The sequence below is a fragment of the Apis dorsata genome, unplaced genomic scaffold, assembly GCF_000469605.1.
Source record: "Apis dorsata unplaced genomic scaffold, Apis dorsata 1.3 scaffold_577, whole genome shotgun sequence".
Classification (NCBI taxonomy): Eukaryota; Metazoa; Arthropoda; class Insecta; order Hymenoptera; family Apidae; genus Apis; species Apis dorsata.
The window spans coordinates 413453-425531 of NW_006263787.1; the positions used below are offsets into that span (position 1 = coordinate 413453).

The 12079-nt window shown below is 39.2% G+C and overlaps 2 protein-coding genes across 4 annotated transcripts in view; one reads left to right on the forward strand and one right to left on the reverse strand.

Annotated features, from left to right (window-relative positions):
- LOC102674933 (histidine decarboxylase) overlaps positions 1-12079 on the reverse strand; it is a 115982-nt gene that overhangs the window by 61303 nt on the left and 42600 nt on the right. The window lies entirely within an intron of this gene.
- The window catches only part of LOC102676978 (probable nuclear hormone receptor HR3), a 121816-nt gene that overhangs the window by 37157 nt on the left and 72580 nt on the right, over positions 1-12079 (forward strand). The gene's annotated exons all lie outside the window — the stretch shown is intronic.

Below are 12079 nucleotides of genomic sequence, written 5' to 3' on the forward strand. Positions count from 1 at the left end.
TTTTCTTCTTCTTCTTCTTCTTTTTCTTCTTCTTCGTTTTTTCCCCTCCTCCTTCACCGCTTCTTCTCGTTCCATGTTGCTCGCTTTGGCCGGTTGCCGAACAAGAGCCGATACGAGTCCACGTCGGTTGTTGCGCAACTCGCAAAAACTCGCAGCATCTTACCCTCACGCGTTCGTGAGGGCTAGTTTATGGAAGAGTTTTCTGAAAATTTATTGAGATTCGTTGAATTAATTTTATGAGAATAATTTAATGAGAAATTAATTTTTGAGATAAAGTTGAAAAAGAATATTTAAATATTATGTTATATCTGTTTTTTTTAATGATGAAGAATTGGAATTTGTAAGTTTGTTTTATTGAATATTGTATGGAAGCTTTTACTTTATTAGTACTGTATATTGTAGTAAGATCTTTTATCTATGATTAAGTATTCTCTGTAATATATTTTTACCAAGTTTGCCTTTCTCGAAACGAACTGGTGTACCACGAAAAAGAGCCACGTTACGTGAGGATAGTTACGTAATAGTTAATACGTTTTATTCGAGCGCGTAACGACCGATTATATGATAATTGCACGTTGTCCGATTACCCTTCGATAGGTAGCCGTATCGCAATTTACGAAAATAATATCTTGCACGAATTGTGCCACGACGATGTTTCTGATCTCGTCACTATCATCAAACGAAATCCGACGTATGTATTCGCATCGATTGATCAACGACAATTTTTTTATTCTGGTTCATAAAAAAAAAAAAAAAAAAGAAACTGCAAAAAAAAAAAACTAACGAAAGAATCAACGGTGGAGAGGAAATTCGAGAAAACCTTTCTAGCTCTAGATATCTTCAACCCCAGTCCATCCTCGTGTCCCGAAACCACCCTTAAATGGAACGAGCCGCGCGCTTTTCGCTTTATAAACCGCCTTCATCGCGGCGGAAATTTGCGTTTCAGCGGGGCTTGAAAGCGTATAAAACAGAGGAACGTGGACGAGGGAAGGGCAACAGTCGAATTCTCTGACTCTGGTGCAGGTCGCGTGCATATATCGAGTGGGCGACGTTTTAGCATCGGCGACGATCCTCCCCGGCGAGGAGAGACCAGAAGCGGCGACAGAGCAAGATAGGAACGGGTGAAAGAGGAGTGGACGAGAGAGGGATGGACAGAGGGTGGGAGGAAAAGGGAAAGAAAGAGAGAGACCCAGATTTCATTTTCGTTGATGAGCTTGGCACCGGTCCAACTCGGACTAAATATATACTCCCTTTCTCTTCCTCTCTTTCCATCTCTTGCTTCACTCCTCCCTCCCCGCCCCTGCTTTACTGCACCTTTTCTTTCTCATTTTTACCGGGCTATCGCCTATATGCAACCAGGAAACTGTGGATCGCGAACGAATCGCGTGCTAAATATTTAATATTAATTTCAAATTTACAAGATTATTATTACGCATTATTATTCATTATGGCGCGGATACAGAAAAAATTCTCGGATTCATAAAAGGCCAGAACCCTCAAAATTCCCTAGAAATAGAAACACGAGGGTAAAGAGATCATACATTGAAACCAAAGATACCATAAATCGAACGAGAAAGAGAGAAGAAAAGAAGGATAAGGTGAGCAGGAAAACTTTGCAAAAAAAAGGAAAAAGAAAAGAAAGAAATATACAAGGGAAAGTCGAAAGATCGGAGAGGCTGTTCCTCGTGAGAAGCAAGAATTGACCGGGCCTCGAAGAGAGCGAGAAGCCAAGGCCTGGGATCGAACCCGCGTTCGTCGCAAGTTAATTTACGACCGTGGTCGCTGTAAATTTCACCTCGCGCCTCGTAACAGTGCCGAAACGGCGCAATGAACCCGCCTGTTCACGAGAAAGCTGCCTACGACAATGTCTCGATTCATTTCGCAGGAACAGGTACCGTAGCTTACGAATGGCAATGAATTTCAGAGAGCGATGAGAAGACTTTCGTTTATGGTCCCTTGTGAACAGATGAAAAATCTCGTGAATTTAATTAAACGAACGGACAAATCGAATTTCGATAAACAATAACCGATAAGCTGCACGCGCGATGAATAAAAAAATGATAATAAAATTTTGCCCGATTATTATTCCAGTTTAAAATCACGAAACATATATATATACACATTATGATAATAAGCGAAAAATAATGATGCGTTGGTAAAAATTTCTGGTTCCAAAAAAATCGCGATGAAGTCACCGGATTAATACATAATACTTTCACGAGTAAGCCGATCACGAGATCCTGTTTCTACCGTGCAAACAATCCGAATCTCTTCGAGCATACGTATCGATTATTGGTTCGTACGAAATACATTTTTATTATCTATCTCCTCTTCTCGTGCGTCTCTTCTCTTTAAAGAGGAGCCAAGTAAAAATTTCTCTCAAAATCGATACGCGAAACCATTCCATAAACCACGTTTCAAAGTTATTCGAATTCTTCTTCACCGAGAAAATAACTCGAAGACGCAGCTGTTTTCAAAAAAATTGGATTTGTCGCGTACGCGTATCGATTGCCATCCCTCGAAGCTTGCAAGCTTCCTTTGTAATAAAATTTTCGACGAGAGGACGTCCTCGTCCCTCGCTACGAGAATCGTGGAACGACAGCGACCGATTGCACGATCTTTCGCCGAGCAATTCCAACGAGGAGAGCTGCTCGTTTTCGGGTGACGACAGGAATTTCAATGGGCATAGTCATATATCGGCGGGTGACGCGGCTAACGGTACATCCCTGCACGCTTTCAATGGTCTACCAACCTACCTACCTACCTACCTACGTACCTATATATCGCTCATTCTCATAGCGCCTAGGCCCGCATCGATCGCGTCCATATGCATAACGCGTACATACATATATACACGTATATATACCTATCGATCGCTTCGTTTCGTCGCTCTGTCTCGCTCCGACACGTGTCCCTTCGCGTCTATCCGTCCTTTTCCGCGCTCCGCCGGTTGCACACCGCCAGGCGTGCTCTCTCTCGAACACGAGAAAAGACGGAAAGTGCACTCTCCTCTTCTCTCCTCCCTCAACGGTCCAAGCCTTTGGCAACGCGAGACTTCTTCGCTCCTCTCGATCATACTTTCGCCTCTCCTCTCTTTCCCTTTCTATTAATTTTTCGTCGTTTTTTTCCTATTCTCCTTCTTTCCCTCCCCAAAGGTTTTCTTTTCCTTTCTTCCCTCCCAAAGCGGTACTGCTTTGACTACACTCTTGGCTGATTAACGTGTAATGAGCGAGGAATTACGAGACGTGAAACGAGGAGAGAGAGAGAGAAAGAGAGAGCCTCTTCCGTTTGTCGAAGTTGGGAGATCCAACGTCGAAAAGCTTCGGAAGCTACTATAATTGTTCTCAGGGATTTTTCTTTCTTTCTTTTTTTTTTTTCTTTCGAGTCGATCGTGTCGCGGCTTCGGCTATGTTTTAGTTGATTGAAAGGGGCGTTGCTCTTTGTGCGACCGAGCCGTTTCCTTCCAGCCATTTTTCGATGACAGTTTGCTGCTCCTTTTCGCCTATGCTCTTTTCCATTCGGATCTACCATCTATAAGTCTATTGTACAGATTGTGAAACGTATAAAAATTTAAACTTTTCGAATAAATAATCGTATCATACGAAATTTCTCAAATCTTCCTAGTCTTTCTTCATTTTTTCATAATTTTCATCTCCTCTCTTCTCTCCAGAGAGTGAAACGGACCTCCTTGAAGTGATAATTTCCGATCTTCCATTTGCTTAATTGATCCTACGACGAGTGCACGTATCCATTAGCCGACTGATTGGTTTTCTGTGGACAGTGAGGAACGTTGGAGCCGCGGGTCATTGACAGTGACCGCGTGTGAATAACTGTAATCCGTCGTTTCACCGCGCACCGGGTAGAACCGGTAAACAGGCACACGCGTCAGGGTCTCCGACCAAATTCGTTCGTTTCCACGATAGCTCTAGGCCGGCTATCTCTATACAAGAGCGACAGAGAGAAAGAATTAAGCAATCTCTTCACGCACGCACGCACATACACGCGCGCACACAGCCGGAAGTGTGGAACTTTCTAACCGATTTATATAAGTCGAATCGACGTTATCATTGCTGATAATCGGCACTTCACGACACAACCGATCAACCGTGGATTTTTTAGTTATTCAATCTATTAGATAGCGCCGTACTACGATTCTCTCTCTGCGTATCGCCTTCACATCATCTCATAAATTTCGGATTATCTGCCGATGAATCGATAATAGACCGCTTCAATGAAGCTTTCAATTTTTCTCGCAAGGAATAACCTTTGCGTTTCGATATCCGATAATTCGAATATTATCCTGCTCATATAATTTCTTAAGTATTTAAATACAAGTGAAAACGAAATTAAATTATCCACCATTGAAAGAATATTATCGAAATTTTACAAGTGATCGTCGTGTAAGTAGGTTATTTCACCAACGTTAAAAAAAACCTAACTTTCGCGCAAATGTAAATTCGCGTTCTGGAAAAACAATATCGAGGAAAAGAACGAAATCCCGCTATTCCATTACGTACACACGTGTTACAGACACGTTTCTTCCTTTTCGAACGATACACACAACGATCAGAACAGTGTGAGCGCAATAGAGTTGTAGAGAGGAGAAGAGGTTCACAATAAACGCGTCCCCTCCTCCGTTTTCCGCGTGGCGGAAAATCTTTCGTTGTTATTGAAAAAAATCATCGACGAAAAACGATACGTCGTTTCCAGAGGCGCGATGACTCGAGGATATCTTCTTTTTTTTCCGCCCTCCCTTTCTCGAATTTTTTCTTCGCTCATTCATCTCGATCTCGCTAAGGTAACCTTACCGGTTCATCTCGGTAGTCTCTTTGCAATAATAGGAATCCTCTTCTCGATCCAGCATCCGATCGAATACAGATCGAGCCGTCTTCCCACGTACCTGTACCGCCTGAAATTTTAGTATAATGCGCTAAACGACAATGAGATCGACAGAAGGATGGGGGGAGGACCTAACGGTACGATATCGAGTGTCGATCCTGTTCAGGGTGATCGAACAAACTGTTATTCGATTCTAATTTTCATAGCATGGGATTGTATATATGTATATATATAAAATTGAACAAAGATATTTGGAATATTGCATTTTAGATTAAGGTGAATAAAAAAATTATTGAACAGATTTGAGAAAAAATTACACGTGAAACTAATATTTCAAGTTTGATTATTATTAAGAAACATGAATGATTTGATTCGAGAAAAATGATTCAAAGCAAAGAATTTTATAATTTGGGGATTGATAATTTAATTTGGAATAATATTGTAGTTTAAAATTGAAATCTTTTTGGTAAAAAGTAAATATTTGTTAAAACTACTTATTCCTTGAAATACGATGAAATAATGAAATACGAAAATACAATAAGAAATTATAATATTAGATAAATATTGTTTTTCACTTCTCGGTCAAAATTTATTCTCCATTACGACATAATCAACTAGTTGCTCGTCAAAATCTTCATTAAATACAGCTTACAGTTAATTATTTTGTTTGTAAGTTGGTTAATCGATGTCTCCTTATCATTTATTATATATATCTGAATGACATAGGTCTTGGAATGTTCTATATTCAAATTATTTTGAATTATCGTGATTTTCAGTATTCTGAATTAGCATTGAAACAAAAAAATCTCGTGTTACATTTTTATATTCTCGGAATAATTTTGCAAAATTCATACGATACCTGAAAATTAAGATTCAAATGAGTAGATTAAATGATTTACTTTAACGTTTTAAGTTACATATTTTAACTATGATTTCAACTGGCTGAATATTTGCTGAAAAATTTTTGACATTTCCTCTACAAATTAAAATATTAAAATTACAATTTTTAAATTCCATTAGTTAACATATCATTCGCTCTTATTCTTTACGATATTATAAATTAGATAACGTTAGTAGGTTTTTAGATATTTTTAAAACAAATGTGCCTCGTTTGTTTTAATTCTCTCGATAGAGAATTGTAAAGCTACTCTAAAGTATTAACAATAATTAATAATAAAAGAATTTACAGTTATTTATCCGTTTACGTCTATCTATTTACAATTGTAGTGCATTAACAAATACTCATAAGAGAATAATTGTGGAATAATTGTAGAAAATTAACACTAAAGATATAACTCTATTTTATATTTTAAATCTATATAGAAGAAAACACATTTAAATTTAAATGTTTGAGTAACAAAGATTTTTATGAAACACAAAAATCCATAATTTTTTTAATCCTTTTATCAAATCTAAACTCTGTAAATTGAATTGTTACCAGAGATATCGTTAGTATTTTTTCGTCGTTATCATTTCTTTTTTTTTTATTTTTTGATTTATCTATAATGTTTTATTCTTGCACACTTTTTATCTTAATTATTTTCAATAATTATTTTTACATAACTTTTAACTTTTACATGTTATTTCACTATTTTTTTAATGGTTTATAATTTACTTACGTTTAAGACTATTACAACGTAACACGATACGAACTGTTTATGGTTAAATATATCTCCCTTCCTTTATTTTCTTTAAGAAATTTTATCCAAAAAAAAATCACATCTATCATTGCTCCCAATAAAATTATCACACACGGAAGAATAGTTTGACGAACGTCGAAACGGGAATAAAGAAAATCAGAATATACGTAAATAAAATTAATGGAAGCTCGTTTCTTAACCACGATAAGAAATAAAAAAGTAAAATATGCTTTTAAAACGTCGAGTCTAGGTGGGACAGAGAGTGTAGGGTCAAAGGAAGGGAGTCAAGGAGTAAAACGTAAAACGCGAAGTATAAGAGGCAGAGGTAAAAGAGACTTAAAAGAACTTAAAAAAAAGTTCGTAAGAAATAAAGTGCAAGTGGAGAATATATAGACATCAGAGTTTCGTTCGATGTTCACGATTCATATATATATATATATATAAAACTCTAACTTACTTTTAAATTGGACGCTCTTTTACAAAATTTCAACATATAAAATACGTATTACAATTTTACAAGACATCCCAGATCCAATATTTACCCCCTTATTCCACGATTCTTTAATTTACTCAACTCAATTGGCTGGAATAACTTTGGTTTTCCTTGAATCTTCCGGTATGATTCACAGCGTTTAAGCAACAGTCATTTTATGAAGTTATAACGCTAACGCGCAAGCACCAGAAACGTAACCTACGAGCAATTTCGTCGCCATCTTCGAGGAAAAGTTAAAACTTAAAATCGTTTTTTAAGTCGATCGAGGCGATAATGACCGTGAAGGACAATGAAGAAATGTAATATCTAGAAATTGAACGTTGTCACGGCTACTTTCTATTTTATTGCAAAGTTCCAAGACGCGATCGTGCAACATCTCGACAACCCCACGCTTTTGCCACGCCGCTTTTCTGCTACAGATGTCACATGATACCTCGGGACTCCCCCCGGTCCGAAATAACGTTGAATTTATAGCGGTACTGTCCATCACGTGTACAGTGTGTTTGGAGAGATACACTGTTGTTTATTGCAACTGGATGTATTTATATTTTTGAATAAAAACATTTTTATAGGGATGAGGCTGCGGCCGGAAATTCGAGAACGGTTACATTTATATATATTGTTATATTGTTATCGATTTTGCTCTTTTTCGAACTGTGCGTTCAAAAAACTCACTGTGAGTGGAATAGGGAGGGGGATAAATAATTGATGATTCCCTTTGGAAAATTCGATGGAATATTTTTAAAATAAAATACAAAAAAAAAAAAAAATAAAATAAAATAAAATAAAATAAAACGCAATAGTCTAGATTGGATTTTGTTTTTCAAAAAAGATGAAATATGGAATGGAATTTTATCGTATTTTATCCATATAATTGTCACTGTTTAAAAAAAAAGAACCGGTTTTATCGTTTAAATTAACACAAAATAGAACCACTTCCGATACATTATCTGTAAAGATACTAATTTATTCCGAGCAAATGAACGATTCTACGTGTTCATTGCGCAGTAAAATCGACGGAAAAGCTGAGAAACGTTTAAACCCGCAAAACCCGCCCAAACTTTTCCTTTTTCCCAACTAATTCTACACACACGCAATCCTTTCTGCTTCGCCCTTATCGATACTTAACGCACACACCCCATTTACCAATACTCGAAACAAAAACGGGGGAGACGCAACAAACCATCGAATCCATCCAAAAGAGCCTTCGAGAAGAAAAAAGGAGAGAAGAGGGAAGAAAGAAAAACCGCTAGAAAGAAAAGAAAAAAAGGAAAAGGAAACGCACAGAACGAAGCAACGAAGATCCTGTTTCCCCCGTTTCCTTTTATCCCGGGCGTTTCAGTATTCACGAAGGCACCTTGCGAATCTTTCATCGCCTGAACGAACTGCACTGAAGGAACAGGTACCGTTCCGCGTTATGTTCGACGGGCGTAAAAGAAACGGCCGGCTCGCCACTTCTTTGCATTCTCGTCGGCCCGGTTCCGCGTTCGCGAGTTAATTCAAATCGGCCGGCCCCCTCTTTGTATTCGACGCAGCCTCTGGACTCCTGATTAGCGTTAACGGTGCTGGACGCACGGTTATATACCTTACAGTGCGTACGATGAGGTACGCAACGCCTACCTGAGCCGTCATCCCTTGCCGATCGATCCTCCGAAGATCGATCGACGGAGTGCGTGCGCCGCCTTTCGAGGAAAACAACGATTCGCGAAATTTCTGGAGAATTTAAATTGGACCCTCGGTTGAGGGACGAAGGGGAGGAAGGGATGGACGGATCGAGGTGGAAGTTGTTGCTCGTTTCATACTTGAGATTCAGCCGAGGGTGCTAAGTAAATGTCGATGGGATGGAAAGTTGAAGCCGTGTGGAAAAATTTGGCGCTGTTTAATTTTGCATTGTGGTAGGTTTGGTATCTTAAGTAGAGAAATTAGAATGGTAGTTGTGAAAGTTGTTGCTTGTGATCAGAGTGATAGGATAGGAGAGCAATGCTTTCGGATGGATTTCGATCGTTTTCCCTCTGATTAAACTTCTTCGTATGAAATGACATTAGAGGGACGTTTGGAACGCGTGGACTTAGGCCAACGTGTGTCTACTGAGAAAACGTTATAATTGTGTCGGTGTAGAGGGAAAGAGAAAGAGAAAGAGGAAAAAGGGTGAAACGCTGTCTACCCTTCTATGGTTGCATTTACAGCGAGCCGTAGGACATTTGCATTTGCGGCTGGAAGCCTTGGGCTCTTCCACTTTCTACCGTCATTTTTCAGCTCTCTTTCTTCCGTATTAAAGAGTCAATGTCTCTACAAAAAAAGAAGAGAGAGAGAGAGAGAGAAGAAGAAAGGCGAGAGAAAGAAGAAAGAAAGAAAGAAAGAAAGAAAGAAAGAAGGAAGGAAAGAAAGAAGCGTTTATACTACGTCCGAAGTTAACTTCATGCTAAATTATAATTCTGGAAAAGTATGACCGAGGTATGTCCTCGTTGCACGCTACGCCAAGCAATTTTATTCGTTCCCTCTTTTTTCCCCGCACCTCCCTCCTGTCTGCCATTTTCTAGAGGGGCGAACTTGTATAATATTCAAGCTGGAACTTTTCTATTTATCGTACATTCGTCCATCGTAATTGAGGCTGCCTTTTCGTCCCGATCGAACTTCTGAAGAGGAACTTCTTGCATCGTAGCCGAGTAATTTGCGAATCGAGAGAAGAAATTTCATTCTCTCATCGGCCCTCGATACCAATGGAAACTTTGTGAAAATTCAATTTTCCCGCGGAAGATCGCGCGGAATTCTTATTTAAGGAAACACGATAAAGATCCCTTTAAATCTTTTTTTTATTGGACGAGTTTAACGCGTCCCCCTTTCCCTTGGAGGAAAAGCGTGATACCAATCGATCTTATTTAAGTCTGAAAGTTTTATCGGTTTCAATGCGAAACAAATAATGGTAACGAAGAAGCGAGGGTGAGTGACCTATCCTAACGTGACCCTGTTTCGCTTTCCTTTTCTCTCAATGCATCGTACCACGATCTCTGGCCGAGCCTCTTCATGGTTTCCTGCTTCTTTCCTCCCTTTTTCAACGGGTTTCTCCTTTCACGCGCGAGCCTCCCTTCCTTTAACTTCATTCGTTTCCCGCGAATGGGCGAATTTTGTTTCGTTTTCTCTTTTTTTCTTTTCTTGTTTTCCTTTTCCTTTCGTTTTGTTCGAAATTTCGCTAGTCCTCCACTCCACATTGAAAAATTCAGTCTTCCACTTCTTTTATTAATATCAATGTTTCACCGGGCCAACTGCCTGCTTCGGGGGATGAGAGATCCTCCCCTCCGCGATGGAAAATGGCGCGTTCCTTTGCGATGAATCGTTGATTTCGTGTGACGAGTTTAAGTTTAAACGAATGAATGAATTTTAATGTAAACCGGAGCGAAAGTTTTTATTTTGACGGATGACGCTTTTAGGTGAGATTTAATGACATCGTGGTAAATCGAGGATACTTTTCAAAAAAAATCGGAACCCGTTAAACGGAAGATATTACGCGTAATAATAAAATTGTTAAATTTGGAAAGAAAAATAAAAAATATGTATATATAAATAAAATATAAAATATCTCATCATTCGTGAATAACGTTAAACTACTTATATATCTCAGTTTCCTTTTTTTTTATTTTTCTGTTCTTCGACACGCGCATCCCCTGTACAAGTTTCCATACTCGTATATTTCTTTTCGATTTCATCTGATATCGCTTCACTTGTTTCCCTTTAAACATGCATCCTATCTCTAAAGCTTCTTTCGTGCTCGAGGATACATATATATATATATATATATAGGAAGAATTTTTTACAGGATAAGCTGCAAAATTCCTTAACCGATAATCCCTTCCTTTTCCTTTTATTAACGGCAGTGAAGAAGATAAAGAAGTTGTTTTTATCTCTTCCTGGTGTCCTCGTACTTCTCTCGCTACATTCCTCGCACAAGACTTCGCGATGTTCAAGGGTTATAAATTAAACGCTCGTCGCGAGAGCAAATTAATTTCCCTTCCGGAAATCCTCAGGAGCGGGGACAAGTTCCGGATCTCGAGCGTCGACAGCTTCTTACCTCGTGTCATCATCGTGATGACGAAAACGTAATGAGAGGCAAACGTTGAAGAGAAGGAAAAAAAAAAGGAACGGAGGAGGAGAAGAAGAAGAAGAAGAAGAAGTAGGAGAAAAAAAAAGAAAATAAGAGAAGAAGACCAACCAACCAACCTCAACCTGCTTCTCTTCCCCCTTTGAGAATCCTCCCTTTCTTTTGTGACCGCACAGTACTTTATATTTACGGGCACGGCGAAAAGCATCTCGTTTCTTCGTACACTTTGTCGATGCTTCCCTCGTTCACCCCCTCCTTTTTTTTTTTTTTTTTTTTTTTTTTTCAAGCTCTTTTGAACTCCTAAGTATCCACACTTCCATTGTACCTCCATCCCTCTTCCACTTCCTCCGTTTTCACTTTCTCTTCTTCCTTCCGTCGTCGAAAAAAACAAAGAAAGAAAGAAAAAAAAAAGAGAAAAAAAGAAGAGGAATTCTTAAAACCTCTCGCATTTGACGAAAATCCATTCGAAACGCGCAAACCTCATCTTCAACCCCCTCCCCCACTCGTCACAGACGAATTTTCACAAAGAACGTCCACCGCACACACCCTCTCTCTCTCTCTCTCTTTCTCTCTCTCTCTCTCTCTCCTTTTCTCTCTCACTACCGACTCGAAAACTCGAGCGATCACATGGAGGAAAAAGGAGGCCAGGGGGACGACCTACGCCAACCCTTTCCTGTTTACAACAATCACTCGCGTCGCGGGGTGCTGTGTTCGCGAACGGTCGAAAACCATCCCGCGTCTTCTCACTGTACATATATATACATATATATATATTTTTTTTCATCGTTTCGTTCATCCCTCTCAGCCTTTTCTTTAAGGACAGATAGCCACATACACACACACACACACACACACATACACATACACAGCGTGCTCCTCGTCCATTTGTCCCTCCGGCACTCTGCTTGATCTTCTCTCTCTCTCTCTCTCTCTCTTCTCCTCTTTCTCCTCTCTCTCACCCTCCCCGTCCCTTTCGATTCTCCCTCCTCCCTCCGCGGAGAGTCTCCCTAT